The 16,260-nt window shown below is 44.8% G+C and overlaps 1 long non-coding RNA gene across 1 annotated transcript in view; it reads right to left on the bottom strand.

The window, feature by feature from the left end:
* LOC142884813 (uncharacterized) overlaps positions 1–15,665 on the bottom strand; it is a 44,886-nt gene extending 29,221 nt beyond the window's left edge. The window contains exon 1 of the long non-coding RNA XR_012926204.1: positions 15,044–15,665. This is a non-coding gene — a long non-coding RNA (uncharacterized LOC142884813). The remainder of the gene's footprint in view (positions 1–15,043) is intronic.
* Between the last annotated feature and the right edge of the window lie 595 nt (positions 15,666–16,260).

Genomic DNA, 16,260 nt, shown 5'->3' with positions numbered 1-16,260 from the left:
GCACTTGATTCCATGGTTTCCTTCATTCTTAGTAACATTTCACTGCAACCTGATTCTGAAATTTGCTCCTGGAAAAGTAGAAAAAAAAGAAATGCCCCCTTTACGGGGGTTAATGACCATGAGCAGCGTACGTCAAGAGACCTCACTGGGTGAGCAAAGCTCAAAGATATTTTTTTGCCGCTGATCAGCGTGCGGGTGTCAGGAGGAGGTAGTTTGGCAGGATTTATCAGCTCGCTGGCTGGCAGATGAAGGCTGAGCTGACACAGGGCGGCGAGCGTCTGCGCCGTTGTTGAGAGATATCAAAACTGTTTGTTCTCGCAGGTTCAAGGTGAGTTTCCTTCCACCTGCACACGCGTTGCTGCCATAAATAAAAAGGAGCAAAAAAAAACAAAAACATGCCTGCAAAGGCCCGTGCATTAGCATTTTTATTTTTTCACACAGTATGGTGCACAACCAGAGGCTCCTTGTTCATGGTCACTTTTTTTTTTTGGTTTAGCTGAGGATGGGTGAAATTGCACTGGAGACATTTTTGTGCATTTCAGGGAATCTTGTCACTGATTGAGTTTTTGTGACGCTTTAGATAGATAGATAGATAGATAGATAGATAGATAAGACGGGTGAACCACCAGTTTTATAGCAACCAATCAACAATCAATGACAAAAACTGCTTCTTCAAATGGAAATATCCTTTGATGCGCTGCTACAGAATAGTGCCACTGTCTTTTTGGCAAAAATTGAGGCGGGAACGCCGCAATCTGCCGCTTTTCAGCATTGACAAGGGCGCCGCATGAGTGGTCGTTGACTTGGAACCATTTGGCAAATTCCTTTAAAGGAGGATATGTAAAAACGCCGCTACGCATCCCGCAATCTTTTACCCCTATTTTCTGTCAACTCAAGTCGTTGACACGCTGCTATCATCCTTACTGTCGCACCTACAGCACTTAAAGGACGACAAAACACGCGCTCTTCGTTCTAACCAAAGACAACCCACCCACCCACCCCGCCCACACTACTGAGGGGGGGAAATGGTGCGAAAACATGAGAGCGGCAGCTCGCTTTAGACTGGGAGGGCCATACATGTAGAGGTGTGCAGTGCTAATTCCACTCTGTCTCACCACAGGGAAGTAGAAGAGAAGAAGCAGGACAGGGAGAAAAAACCCACATAGAGGTTAAGAGAGCCCATGAGAATGCTCAAGACACTTCTTGAGGTCAGTCGATGCAAGGTCTTAAAAAAAACAACAACAACAATCAATGCATGGTGGTTAAATTTCCCCTGGGCTGCACGGAGGAGTGCTGCTCGTTAAGTAACTAGCGACTCCAGGAGCCCAAACGAGTACCGCGTAATTACTGAGAAGGGTGTCAGAGCTGCCGCCACACTGATGACCGCCACCGCTGCAGCTCGGCCAGGGGGCCGGGACTGGGCTGCTTCGAAGAGGTCGTGAAGGTCGTGGGTGTGAAGTTTGGTCCAAACTGGAGCGACCGGAGTCACTGAACTTTTGATTTGACAGTATTTCAGCCACAGGGCAGGGAGCACCGCGTGACTGGGCTACTCGCACAGTTGTGGCTGTTGAGAGAAATGGCGGTGTCAAAGTTTGCGAGTCTGTTTTGTGGCCCCAAGGTCAAACGGTTTGTGGTTTTCTGTAAGTTTACGTTTCAAGATGCTCTGCTACTGTAGCCGGGAACGTTTAAAAAAATAAAAAAATAAAAAAATAAAAAAGACAAGCAATTGGACCAAAGCCTTCTTTATGTTGTTTCCGTACATCTGTCCCACATACTTTCTCTGTGTTGCTGTGGATGTTAAATAATACATCCTCTAGAGGGCGCTCTCTCGAGCCCAGTTGCAAGGATAAACCAACAAGGCAACTAAGACATAGGACCAGTTCACAAAATCTGCACACTGACGGAGGAGTTTGACTCTCTAGTTTCGCCGATGAAGGAAATAGACAACGAGCATTTCCAAACATTTCCAGTATCTTTCAATATCTATGGATGTCTGGCAACACCGGTGTGGTCACACGTTGGTAATAACGTCTAACTAATGTGCATAATAGCATCAAGTGACCAGTGAGACTACACTTCCTTCCTCATTCTGCTCTTTTTTTTTTTTTTGGTAGTGCTACGTCCATATCACACACTGGCCATGCTAATATTGCAGACCAACAACTGGTATTTAAAAAAAGGAAGTGAAGAGTTCATTTTTGGGGGGTAGGGTGCCGTTCAAGTGTTGCTCTGCCCGCTACCAGTAGTAGAGGTCGACACTGCGGTCTCCCACGTTTCCTCATCATCCACTTCCCTCGTCTTCCTCCCGTCTTCCTCCCTTCTTTGTGACTGACTCCCCTCTTGTCTCCCCCCGCCGTTCCTCCCTCCAGTCACCCCGGCCCGCCAGTGCAGGATAAATGACGGTCCATCAAGGAGATATCAAGATAAACATAACAGTAGTCTGAGGTTGACAAGAAAATAAGAATCATCCATCAAGCGGCTTGGCTACTTACGCAACGTGTCAGGGAGAAGCCTTAGGTTCTCAACAGTTCCCGCCCCCCTCCTGTCACACTGACGACACAGAATTTAAATATAGACTCGGCGCCGGAGTCGTTTCAACACCTTTTCATTAGCACTCTGCGCTTGAGGTGTGCTTTCTTAAACACTTGTCTTTTTGGGAGGAGTGTAGACTTATTTTTCTTTGAGTGATGCCTGTGAACACCAGTTTGTTTAAGATCTGATGAAATAAACCAGCAGCGGAGATGAGGAGATAGCTGTGTTTATCTCTGCCCAGTGGGAGTTCTTGTTCTAACCAAAACCATCAACTCCCAAATCTCATGCCGAGGCTCAGAAAAAAACAAACAAACAGAAGAACACCCTCCATATTATCTCAAGAGAACAGCATATTTAGTCCTCTGTTTACAGCCTCCTATTAAAATTCTGGGTTTCAGCCTCCTGTCTGAAGTGATGCTGGACCGGAAACAAGGCGGTTTCAGAGGGCGGAGCAAACACATCGCTGGGATGATGGTGTTACTCCACTTGGTGTGGACTGAGACACATAGATTACTTTTAGAAAACCGTAGTTTGGTGAATCTTATCTGCCTCACTGACAGTGATCCAAATATTTTTTTAAGTATTTTTTCTCAGGTCATTAATCTTGCTGAGCCCATAAATCCACTTGCTCACACCGCATTCTGTCAAAACTGCAGGTATGACGTTTTTTTTTTCCAATCGGTGCCTGATGCCGAAAATTCTTTTTGTATTGACACTCTAGATGTCAAATAGGATTAATCCATGATTTATTTTATGAATGGATTTGCTTGAACAGCTCTCCATGATTCATCCGCCTTCAAGTTGTTTTAAAAATAACCGTGTTGATTGCGTACATTTCTTTATTGCATTTATCGCTGGCAAAGGGTGAATTCCAATTCCTCCCTTAACCCTCAATCTCAACCCTCAATCTCAAAAATGCGCGCTCCCGCGAGGTGCAAGTGCTGTCCCGATTCTAAGAACGTCAAGTTGAGGGACAAGTTTAAGGGCTGTATCGCCCTCAATATTGAGATTCTCCGGCACCACCCTTGGCAGTAAGGGCTACCCAGAAGGCATTGTGTATTTTCGCCAAGACATCTTCGGAAAAGATGGCGATGTAAAAGCGAGCTACAAATGGAAGTATTTTCTTAGTTAATAAAGATATAAATATTACGAAACCATTTTATTGTCTTAGTTTAAGACTTTTTTTATGGATTATTGACATCATTGTTGCGAACATTTTTTTTTTTACTTTACGAGGTTTGTCAACCGGACCGGCAGCCCCGGCTCCACGTTACTTGTGTACCTCATTGTGTAGCGACGGAGGACTTCTTCCTTTTTCGCCGTCTTTTTCTTTTTCTCCTTCTTCTTCGTCGTTGTCGTCTTTTTGACAGACTGGACGTAGCTTTGGCGTAAGGCCGCCCCCCACAGTCTGAAGACGTAACTGCACTTAAGGGGTGTCCCATTTCTAAGCCCTTACACTTATTTTTGAGGGCCAAGATTGAGTGTTAAGGGCGAGGGTTGAGATTGAGGAGTTAAGGGAGGAATTGGAATTGGCCCAAAATATTGTGACACTTTTTGTTCCACAGCATTCTGTGAAAGGTTAATTGTTTATTTTTAAATGTTTTTATCTAAAGGACATTAACACATCTTTAAACAGAGAGAAAAAGGCAACTTCTAACCATTTTGGACCACCAAAAAAAAAAAAGCTCCTCATTTTCATATCAGGCTGTTGGAATCTGCTTCGTCCTTTATTCTCCGCCTTGTCGCTGACACATCTGAGTTTCCTCCTGCCGCCACTGCTAAATAAAAACCTGTAAACCGTATCATATCTCATCAATGTCGTCAACACCGTAAACAAGCCGGTGTTTATGCAGCGTCGTCCTTCCTGCTAATGTATTCCAACGTGCTGGCAAATGCCACAAGAGCGTCGCCTCAGCCTCGACTTAATCTCACTCTGCGCCAGGTAATAAATCATTCTTTGGACTGGAACACGCTTCCGAACATTAGCAGGGTCACATCCTGTGGCAGCAGACATGGAGGGAAAATAAATAAGTAAATAAATAAATAAAGAGACAATCGAACAGTTTTTCCGGCAAAAATCAATTTAAGGGCAAAGACATGAATCAGTTAAGAGGGTAATGCAGCGAATCGGGTTTGTTGGCCTGCATTCAAGTTGGTGTGATGTGAGTAGGTCGACACAGACAGACAACTTTGGCCTCCATTAACTCACTTTTATTTCCCCTCGCCCGTCACTTAGTTCAGGCCGGGGCCTCATTATGAGGAGGTGCTAATGTGGACACGAGCAACTTCACCTTCATTCGGGTGGGATGTGAGACGAAGCCGCTGAAGCGCTGCACAAAATGTTTTTCAATTTGACATTTTTGGCACCGCATTCTGTAAAAAAGCAAATGGTATCTGACTGCGAATTAAAAATATCTGCCATCTAATTATTTTAGTTCAGAAGTCTGTCTACAGCAAGGAGCAGCATGTTAATTTGTGTACATGGCATTATAAGTCAGACCAAAAAAGCACATTTAAAGTAAACATATAGCTATCTGTATTGATAGTTGTAGTTCTCATAAAAAAAAAACATTTGTGCATCAAAAAAACATCTTCCTTAAATGACTGAAATACCTTTTTTTTTTATATCACTAATGTTTATTGTAAAAGTCATCATTTTCATTCCCACAGGTACACATCTAAAATACTAATATCGGTATCGGAATATCAGCCTTGGTATTACTTGGTATCAGACCAAAGGGGAAAATAGTGGTATTGCACATCCCTAGTTTAAACTTCACCAAGTTGAGTCAGTTCCAGCTATTGCAAGTGATAGAAATGGGATGGATGGAGAGGAAAGAAGAAAAAAAAAATATTTTGTTGCTCAAGCTAATAATGCGGACCAGATTAATAAAATGCACACGACCTTTTGTACGGAATGCTGAAAAATCTTCTACTCTCAAAAGAGGATTTCAGTTTCCAAGAAAAGAGTTGGATGGCCTGATTTCTCTTATTTTCCATTTGTGTTTCTCCGCTGGGAAAAAGCCTGGCGAAGCTGCGCCGGGACGTCCGTTTATGAGATGGGCAGCGCAAAAAAATGAAAAATAACTGAAAGGCTGCTCGTCTAATTGGATGGCTTAAGGTTACAAATCCCGTGACAGACGAGTCGGAATAATGAGGCCCAAATAAAAAGAGGAGGCTGTTCACACAGCGACTCCTTGGCAGAGGACAAAAGGCTTCTGCCACTGGCAGGCAGAGATCCAGGCAGAGATGCAGCGCCACCTTTTGACCCCCCAACTCATCCGCTTTCTGACACAGAAGCCTTGGATGGACAGTACGCTACGGGGGTTGCGTCCAAACTAGGGATGCAACGCTACAGTTTTCCCACAGTTGGGATTATTGGGTCATGGTAACGGTTATGTTTCAATACCTTGACGTAACACTACTCTGACTAGCAGAGGTTATATTGTATTGTAAAAATAATTAAAAGCACAGATATATATTTAAACCACAAACTTTGTTTTAAAAAACAGATAAAATAAAATGAAATTAAACTAATATAAAACCACACAAATTAAATATAAAGTTTAAGACTGTCCAAAAAAAATAAACAACATTTTAACCCAGTCAAAGCCGAGTTTCACTTTATTCAAATAATGATTTATTTATTCATTCGTTCATTCATTTTTACAAGTGGTTAAATATTTATTTTAACAGACTAAAAATGAATTTAAAAAAATAGTTTATATGGAGATACGATATTATTATTAATATCAGAAAATGGATAAAGTGATCAAATGTTGATACGATCTAACCTGCGTGCGCCCTGAAACAGGCGTCACAAAAGCGGTGAGCGACACCACAACAACAACAAACAGAGAGGACAAACATTAGCGAGTTTTAGAACGATAGTTGGACGGCAGCTATCATCTTAGGTTGCTGTATTCTACTGGGTTTTCCCAAACCCAGATGCTACAGTTAATGTGGTAAATGCTTTATGTTATTGTGTTCTGCTCGTTGTTTCACGCAACTGGCACTTGGAAGTGACATTAGCCTATTAAGGCTGTTTGCAACCACCTTTTGACAGAATAAAAAAGCCTTATTTGTCTGTTTAATGACAGCGGGTTGCAGGCTGAGGAGGGTTGTGATAATTGTGCTGGGATGAGTCATATTACCGGTATTGATAACTGCGGGACGTCCAAAAGCCGCGCACCACGAGTCTCGGCTCTTGCGTGGATCTACTTGCACAACATATGCCTTCTGAAAAAGTTTTGTGACTGGCTGAAATGTACCGAAATACCATCAGTTGCCGTTGGGCACCGAACCGAACAGTTTGGTAAAATGCCAGATGTTGTTGCATGCCTGGTCCAAGCTGCTCAAATCTGGCGCCAAGACGGAGGCGCCGGTCCGCCGACACCACGCCGCCTGTCAGCTCGAGTCAACTGGGACAACTGGGACAACTGGGACGACGGCAGCTCTGTTTCCACTTCATCAGTCGGAGGCAGAGGGGAAGAATAACACAGCGTTTATCACTGCTCCAACTGGCTCTGCCCCCTTCTCGCCGAACGCCATTCATCACTGCCAGGTCGCGCCCTGCCAGATATTAGTCAGGGCCGCTCGCCCTTCCACAGCGACACCCGGCGCCCAGAACCAGGTGCTCAGTTCACTTGGCTCGGTCGCCAGACGCTGAGCTCTCAGGTGTGAAAAGTGCAAACAACACGGCAGCGAAGGGCCCAAAGGGACGGTAGCTCGCTTATTGGTTGAAACAAAAAAAGAGCAAGACAAAAGAAAAAGAAGAAGAAAGAAAGTGTCGTCGTAAGAACAATGCGGCCGCATCAGCGCAGCCAGCATGACGCAGCAGAACAATGGATTGGGGCGCCGGCCACGCGCTCGTGTTTAATTAAACATCCAGCACAATTAGTCCACAGTCAGGTCGGAATTAATCAGAGCCAATTAATCAACTTTTTTTCCAAACGATTTGTCTCTCTGCTGTTTCAGCACGTCAGCGCGTTCACACTCACTTCCTTGCGAGGCTTTTGTCTATTCGGCCGTCCGCCAGAATTTGAAGGAAGAAAACAGTGGGAGAAAAAAAGGAAGATGTATGGCTTCTATTTGCAGTTTGGATTTGAGGCGATGCATCAAATTCAAAGATAAAACGGGAAAATATGAAGAGCGCCTGCTGGTTAGAATGAGTAAGGGGTCAAAGGTTGAATTGCATTGCAAACGTGATCAGCAAATGAGGCGGAAGCTGCGCTTCTCCCGAGTGTCACCAAGACAAAACCGGAGCGTCAGGAGGAAAACTGAAGCTTAATGAATTCTCCCCAGTTAATTAGGCGGAAACGGGCATTTGAGCGCGCTGGAATCTCTGCCTGTCCACACCGGGGAACGCCGACGTCCGTCAATTCCGGCTGCGCTGGCCAGGGAAAACAAACTTTTTGACCCACTCGATGTAATAAAGCGGTTTTGCACATGAGGCTTCAGCGTCGCTTTCTGCTCACGGGTGAAAGACAGCTGCCAGTTCCAAGTGTGAGGGAAGCGGAACATCTGGAAGAAGGTGACCCGCAAGACTTCAGGGGATCAGTTTCATCCGTCGTGCTGACGAAGGAGGCAGCAACAGCACGACTCTCTGTCTGTTGCAAACTTCTGAGAACTTGACCTCACTTCCAGAAGTGAAGAAGTCATGAGGATGAAAAGGTGAAATGTTGTGAAACGTCAGTCGGAGAGCAAAGGAAGTCCTGCTGTCTGAGACTGAGTTCTGTGACTGGCGTTGCGGTGAAAATCTAGAACAATAACTACAGCAACAACAACGTAGAACAGGCTGGATCCAGTATTATTATTTTTTTTTTTTTCCCTTGTCCTGTCTGGCCATAATGACAAGCAGAAGTGTCTCTGAATGTCTATGATGGCTGACAGATTTTATCCTCAGAGGTAGATCTTGAGAGTGTGAGCCACACGGTTCGTTTCAGGAGTTACCTCTTGAGTGGTTTTATTATATTCTTGTGGAAAGGTGACATTCTGTCTATGACCGGACTGAGGGAGGGATTGGGGGGTGAGAAGAAAGTAGAAAGGGGAAATGAGTGGGGGGGGGGGTGATGAGAGGGATAGAGAGAGAGGAGTAGAGGAGGCAACTGGCAACAAAAGACAACTATTGTGTTATCTGCTCTTAAACAGGAGGGTATTTTTGTGTTATTTGTGCTGTCCTGTCTTGTTCAGGGTTCACTTGTTTATTTTCGCAATTACCGCAATGTCATTTTTTCACCCCTGGTAAATTATAAGTGCATTCAATTTCTCTGTCTTGACAGCCTTGTGTTTCTGTACTTTAATTGCAGAACCTCCTTAACCTGTCAAAAGTACAGAAGTGGACGCAAAGGAACCAGTGTCAAGCTTTTGTTTTTGTGTTTGTTCTTGTTGCTGGAGGCCTTGACTGGACCGTGAAAAAAAACGTTTTACAGAAAAGTGGGTGTGTTTGAGAGGAGGAACAAGGACATCACATCCCAGAATTGTTTTTACAACCTCCACTGTAATCATTAAAACAACACTTGTTGGTGAAAGTTGCATGACACACACACACACACACACACACACACCAGTCCGGGGAAGACATAAAAACTGGAAGTTTTCCTGAGTACAGCCGGGACGAACGACGCAGTTCCAATTAAACCTCCTGATCTGTTTTCGCTCTCCAATGTTTTTGCACCCTTGGCAAAACTGCTCGGCCCCACATTTGTGTTCAGGGCGTTGATTTGTCAGAGCGGCGCCAAGGTGAGCCGTCATCACCATGGACAGCAGCTGACAGGATTGGCTGTAACGAGGAACCGGCAGGGACCCGGAGACTCACTCCCACCGTCCCGACGCCCCGCTCCTCTTTATGTGTTTGACATGGGTGGGGTGAAGCCGGGGAGGGTGGGGGGCGTCAAGCTGATCCAGGAGTGGAGGCCCAGGCTGAGGGAAGCTGCAGATGATCCTGATGTTTTTAAACAATTTTTGATCCATTGATTTTTGTTTCATTGAAAAAAATCCAATTGCACACCACCACCCAAAAATATTATACAATGGCACTTATTAGCCTAATGATGACAATATAGTCTCTTCATTTATTTATACTCACTCAGTGTGAAACCTGTTTAGATGCACACAAAGCTGATATCCTAGGAGGAATTGAGGAGGGAAAATAGAGCAAAGTCACCCCACAATTTAATCTTTTTTTTTTATTTTTTAGACCAATGAAGTGAAATTTGATTGGATTTTTTTCACGGCATGCTTGAAAAAGTATGCTGTACGACACAGTGGTGAAAAGCACCTTTCAAATGCCACTGGTCTTTATGGAGCGGCGGCCGTGTGTTTTGGCAGCGCTGGTCCAGGAGAGACGGCGATATATCAGCGTCTTCCGCTCCCTCCTTCTTCCTGTCGCCTCTCTGACTTCATGGTGCTGCAGCTGAAGGAGGCCATGCAGGCAGTGGAGAGGATGGGATCTTGGGTCAGTGCTGCGCCTGCAGCAGCCTGGCTTGTTTGTTTGTTTGTTTGTGTTTTTTCTAAAGCGCCCCATGCATCTTCTAAGGCCAGATGTTGAGATGAGCATCTGGTGATCCAGTGTTGTTTTTTTTCCTGGAGTTGTTTTTTCGTTGTTGTTGGTGTTTGTGCACATGAGTCGCATGACACGGACGCAGGATTAAAACAGGCAGGCATCGATCGCTGGGCCGGATTTACGACGGCTCCCTCTCAGTTTTTCAGGGCTCATCAATGTGTCATTGGCATCATTAGAGGTGGAAAAGGAAATTCCAATTCAGCTGTTTTCCGCATTGTGCAGGTGACGGAGTGGGCAACAGGGAGGTGGCGGCTTAAAGAGGAGAGCGCAAGCACCAGGGACGGCTTCCTGGACTCCCTCCTCCTCCTCCTCCACCTCCTCTTCTTCCCTCTCCTCTTCCTCTTCCTCTCACTCTTTTATCCACCTCCTCTTCCTCCTCCTCCTCCTCTTCCTCCTCCTTTCACTACTCCTCCTCTTGCACCTCCTCCCCCTCATCCTCTTCCTCCACCCCCTCTTCCTGGCTCTCCTCTTAAGCCGCCTCCTCCTCCTCCTCCTCTTCCTCTCACTCCAGATTGCAAGCATCTCTCAATGTGTTCCAGGAAGAGGAAGTTTGCTTGACTGAGGGTTTTGCATGTGAACGACACCAATGTATCCTATAAGAGTTGCTCTATTTTGTGGCACAGCTCTGTTTCTCACACCGACTCCCCAGTTCTGCTGACACTATTTTTTTTTTTCAATTTCTACTTGCAATTAAAATGTAAAGAGGCCACAAAGCTGCAATGTGAACTGAAGGTGCTCAGTGGACGTTATCCAGAACTCCAGCAGAGTTGTCATCACTGACTAACCAGTGGGTTTCATTGCTGCACATCATGCAACCGAGGTAAGCGCCTTCACATGTTAAGAGACACAATCTTGTCATTTTTTCAAAATAAAGTAATCGCTGGATAAAACGGAAGCAGCTTGGCAACTCATTTTGAGTATGCAATGACACAAAGGCTGGATGGAAAACTCTGGATTAAAGTCTAGATTATGCAGCCCTTCTAGTGGGCAACATAAAGTCACCCCAAGGAGAGTTAATGTGGCGTGACGTGCCTTTTTTTTTTTGTGACTTTTATTGTTAGAGCCCATTTTGGAGAGTCGCACTCGTTTAAACTAAATGTCCAAGTAATACAACAAAAATGAGTGACTACATGAGAATCTGAGGATATTCCTGTTTAAATCCTGATGGATGGAGGGGTGGATGGAGGGAAGGCTGGAAAGATGGATGCCAATCGATCATTTTCATGCATTGTGAAGTCAACATGCCATTTGAACGAACAGCAGGCTAAGACTGAGCGGCATGACTGAAAATCCACAAATTATGCGAGAATAAATAGACAGATGAACAATAACCCTAACCCTCTCCTCTTTCTCCTCCTCACTGCTCCTCCTCCTAATCCTCTTGCACCTCCTCTCCCTCATTCTTATCCTCCTCACCCTCCTCCTCTTCCTCCTCCACATCCTCCTCTTCCTCCCTCTCCTCTTATTCCTCCTTTCACTCTTCCTCCTCCACCTTCTCTTGCCCCTCCTCCTCCTCCTCTCAGTCCAGACTGCAAGCATTTCTCAAGAATAAATAGACAGAGATTAACAATAAAGCACAGTAAGGGGGAAGAGTTGAATGAGGAGTTGGAAGTAGTGGAGGAGGTGGAGAAGGTAAGGGCATCAACGTCTAGCAGCTTGCGAAGGACCACTTCTACCACAGTGCTGCTGACAGTCGGGGCCAAACACTGTGCCATGGCCTGATGACACTCAGTCACTCATTAACACAGACAGAACCACAGCTGGTCGCGCAACAAAAACACAGACCAGCTCCGAAAACAATCCAGAGTGAAGCATATCAAGACGGAGCTGCAACATCTGCAGCCACATTGTAGGGCTGGGGGGAAAAAAATCAATCCATCCATCCATCCATCCTCTACTGCTTATCCAGAGTCGGGTCGCAGGGGCAGCAGTCTCAGAAGAGATGTCCAGACTTCCCTGGGCCCAGTCACCTCCTCCAGCTCATCCGTCAGGATCCCAAGGCGTTCCCAGGCCAGCCGAGAGACGTAGTCCCTCACGTGTGTCCTGAGTCTTCCCCGGGGTCTCCTCCCGGTGGGACATGCCCAGAACAGATGCCCGAGCCACCTTGACTGGCTCCTCTCGATGTGGAGGAGCAGCAGCTCTACCTCCAGCCATCAAATATCAGCAGCAGCAACTTTTCCTCCTTTTCAAACCTACCGGCATTACTGGAAGCAGCTGGCACCTCTACCAGTCAGACAAGTAAGCTGAATCTTCTCTAAACAGAGTTTCTGCACACTCATCCCTCGGCCTGATTGGCTGCTGTTCTCAGGAGGCGGGTCCTTTAAAAAAATTACTCCAGGACGTTCTGTTTGGCCCAGAGTTATTAGTTAACTTTGGTTTCTTGGGCCTGTCAGCGGTTATTGAAAACCAGTTTTACAGAGAACACCTTTTTGATTACGTTGTACCATTAATAGGGAAATTATGCACAAAAAAAGAAAAAAAAAAAAAAAGGTGTGACATGGGACTGTGCAAGAACAGCTCCATGTGGTAGCAGGAAGGGCTGAATAATTTTCAACAAGAAAATTTACCAGTCTTTTTTTAAGAAAAAAAACAACCAAACTGCTTCTGTAAAAGTGTATAAAAATGCTGCAGGTCGCTAGCAATAAATCACAGTGACACTTTCAGAGTCTCCCTTTGTTAAGGGGACCACCCAACGTCCCGCCTGAGTAAGTGGCTGTCCAGCATCGTCACACTCTCCCATGAGAAGAACTTCAAAGATCCAGAAGGCTGCATTCATCTCCCCACAGGCTTTTCTTCTAATGACACTATTGATGAATCTGAAAGCTCAAGCTTTGCCTTGAGGAAACTGCCCAAATCCATGAAGTATTCAGGTCATTGGAAATATTCATTAAAAATAATCAATATAAATGCAAAAAAAAAAAAAAAAGTGAATTGAATTATAAAAGTGCATTATTTAGGTTTAAATTCAAACTCATCTGCCCTACTGTGAATATTAATATAAATGAGCCTCCCAACATCCATGGAATAATTTAGCACCTTGATTGCATTACTACAAACACTGTAATTAGGCTTCCCAAATTAAAAAAAAAACAAAAAAACAAAAACAAAACAGGAAAGTCATTAGACTGTCTAGTGGAGACAAATAATAGTTCAAGAACGGTACAGGTAATTGGATTGATTAAGGCCTCGACCTCCCACAAATGTGATTAAACACAATAAAACCAGACAGCCACCCAACTGTGTAGGATCTAACAGGTCAACATGTTCACTTTGCCTTCTGTCAGTTCTGCCATTTTGGGAAGAAGGCAAAAACTGAGGTGTTTTCAAAGGGCAGAGCCAACACCTGGCAAGGGGTCACTGGCCTGGAAGAGGCATCAGAATGCAGCTCTGGAACGAGCTGGCCAGCACCTTCCGTTAAGTCAAGACGGTGTCTCTTCCAGAATGGAAACTGCATCATGGGATATTCTGGGGCCACTATGCATCTACCAGGTACAGCATTAAAGAAAAAACAGGGGCACAAGCAAAATACCAGTGATGAAAATACAACAAACGCACTCAGGAGCAGAAGATGGACTTATTTCCAGGAAGTTCACTGGCTGGCTGCAGGCGCGTGCCGTGGTTTTGAACCTTTAAACCGCCGCTTCATTTGGACTGATGGACACCCTTTTGGCCCCAGCAGTCGGAAACTGAATGTTCCACTGAGCTCGTGGCCTCCTGACGAGGTCTGAGCCGAGGTTCAGATACACCAGACGGACTTGTAGTCTCCAGCACCTCCGAGTGCACGCTATCCAACCAGCAGCCCGCAGAGCAGAAGACCTGGGCACGGCTCCCAACACCAGAGGCTCCACAACAAACAAACATATGAATGGCTATTTTTCTAAATGTATGTCACGTATGTCACTGTTCTTATTCAGATTCCTTATGTTACTTTTGTTGTTTTCGTTTTTTGTTTTTTTCCAAGCAGCTGTTTCCTCTCTGGTGCGATGCCAGGCAGTAATTTGTCAAGTGTGCGTTGGCTCTCACTTGAATCAAACCAACGCTAGGCTCATTCAACCAGAAACAGCAGAATCAGTCACGGCCCATCAACTGACTAACAACTCCCCCCTGTGGCGACGCTGCGCTGTTGCAGTTTCTGGCTGTCAGTATCGAGAACGAGAATGTTTCATTCACTTTGACCCGTTTCCATGTCGTTTGTTGTTGTCGTTGTTTCACACAGGCATGACTGCACAGCAAATCTATATTTTTAATGAGTGCGGCTGGTTTGATTCTAAGTCATTTAACGCACTGGGTCTTCACACAAACTCACCCTGTTCTCCTGAAACAAATGGTTTTCGGAGAACAGGCATCATCCTGCATCACCATCATCATGCAACACAACCACTTTGTGCATAATTGGCTCCGGCAGGAAGTCATCAAGTGTCGAGAGCAACTGGATCTTTCTATATTCGCTCTACGTGCACAACAATTCAAAGATGAGCAATCATTTTTAAACAGACAGACAGACTTCCACATTCCCCATTCTGGGGAAAAGAAAATGGAGATTAATGAAGAAAGTAAATGAATGCAAATAATCACGCACACACAAAAAGAATGCAGTCTCCGACTGTGAGTGTTGTTATTTTCTCACCCATGGCGAGGCGTAGGTGTGATTTAAATACTTAATGAGAGACAAATGTCTTGCTGAACAAAATATAAAGGCCACTTGGATGACAATAAGTGACGTTGTTTGTGGCTTTTATTCATTGCATGAGCGTTGTTGAATGTAAAACACCTGAGAACTGCAAACAATTCCATTTACCCTTCAGCAAGCTGGTTTAGCAACACTCAGATATACACAAGAGGCCCTGAATCAAGCTTTTCATATCACCGTTTTAACTCTGCATCTTTTCATTATTCACAGGCTAACCAGCTACCAGTGGATGTAACCAGGATGCCAAGTAGAATTACTTGTCTGCGGCTTCTTGACGCTTGATTTGGCTCCCAGCTTACTCGTCACCCCAGTCCGAGGTCCAGAGTTGGACTTGGATGAAACAGGCCTCAGACTTGTGGCTGGAACTGTCCCAGGTTTCCTTTCAGAGGCAGCCAGCACCAGCCACACTGACCCGTTGTGAAGTAGTGTGCATGGCACATGGTGGTGTACCTGCGGCAACACTTTTTATTTATACATATGATTTCTCTGCACACCGGGACCTCACAGCTGTTTTTATCCTCTGCTTTTAATGTGACGTCATTCAGCCGTGATAAAAATAAAAAATAAAAAAAGTAAAACAAACATTACACCTGGGCGCCGCTCACGCTAATCTCACAGGCAGCTTCCTGTTCCCACTCTTCTTCTGTGGTTTTTGGCAGTAGCTTGGAAAGAATTGCCTCTCACCCTGATAGCTACTCCTGCCTACAGGGCGATGCTTTGGCAACACAACCGGGTGACATTTTAGGTAGAGTTTCCAAGCGTACAGAATTGTCCCGTATTTGACAATGAAATGATGCGTTCGGTTTTGAATCGATACGGGACGGGTTTGTCCCATATTTCTGAGTTGTCTTGAACGTAAATTTATTTTCGATGCAAACTCATGTTCGTTTCCATAGAGTTTGGGTTCAGAACTGTAATATCCTGTAATATACTGTAATACCCATTCACAACAACTGCATACTGGTTGCGTTGCTTACGTAGAGTAGAATCAGGATCGTTTGTTCTTTTCAGCTTCATTTATTTAATTCCTTTGTAAAAGCCATCCACCCTGCACTTTATTGATTGTTGTGTAAAATGTGTTCAATTAAAAGATTTCAATACAGTTTAAACATTTAGCTTATTTCTCATGTATATTGGGAACAAATCACTTCAAACAATGTGAACCATATACTTTTTTGAAACCCTATTTTAAGCAATGATTTACCACTACTTGCGTGCCACTGGCCTGTGATGGTCATGGCCCCAAGCACTGCAGGAGGCCCCCTTTGTTTTTTTGAATGAAAGTTGGCAACACTAATTTTAGGACATATTAAAAACAGCAAATTTGGGAGGTTGACAAGATGGATGAGCAGGATTTCCGAGAGATCTGTCTGCCATGTGCATTTACACCCGTTATAATCCTTGAGACCAAGATCAAGCCTGTAATCAGCTCCTCTGCCCTCAACAGGCAAGCCTATTGGCTTCATAATGGACA

The sequence above is a fragment of the Nelusetta ayraudi genome, unplaced genomic scaffold, assembly GCF_046127955.1.
Source record: "Nelusetta ayraudi isolate G7.1 ecotype Tasmania unplaced genomic scaffold, CSIRO-AGI_Nayr_v1 ptg000011l, whole genome shotgun sequence".
NCBI lineage: Eukaryota > Metazoa > Chordata > Actinopteri > Tetraodontiformes > Monacanthidae > Nelusetta > Nelusetta ayraudi.
Note: the sequence above shows the minus strand (reverse complement) of the source record. Positions and strands in the feature narration are given on the sequence as shown.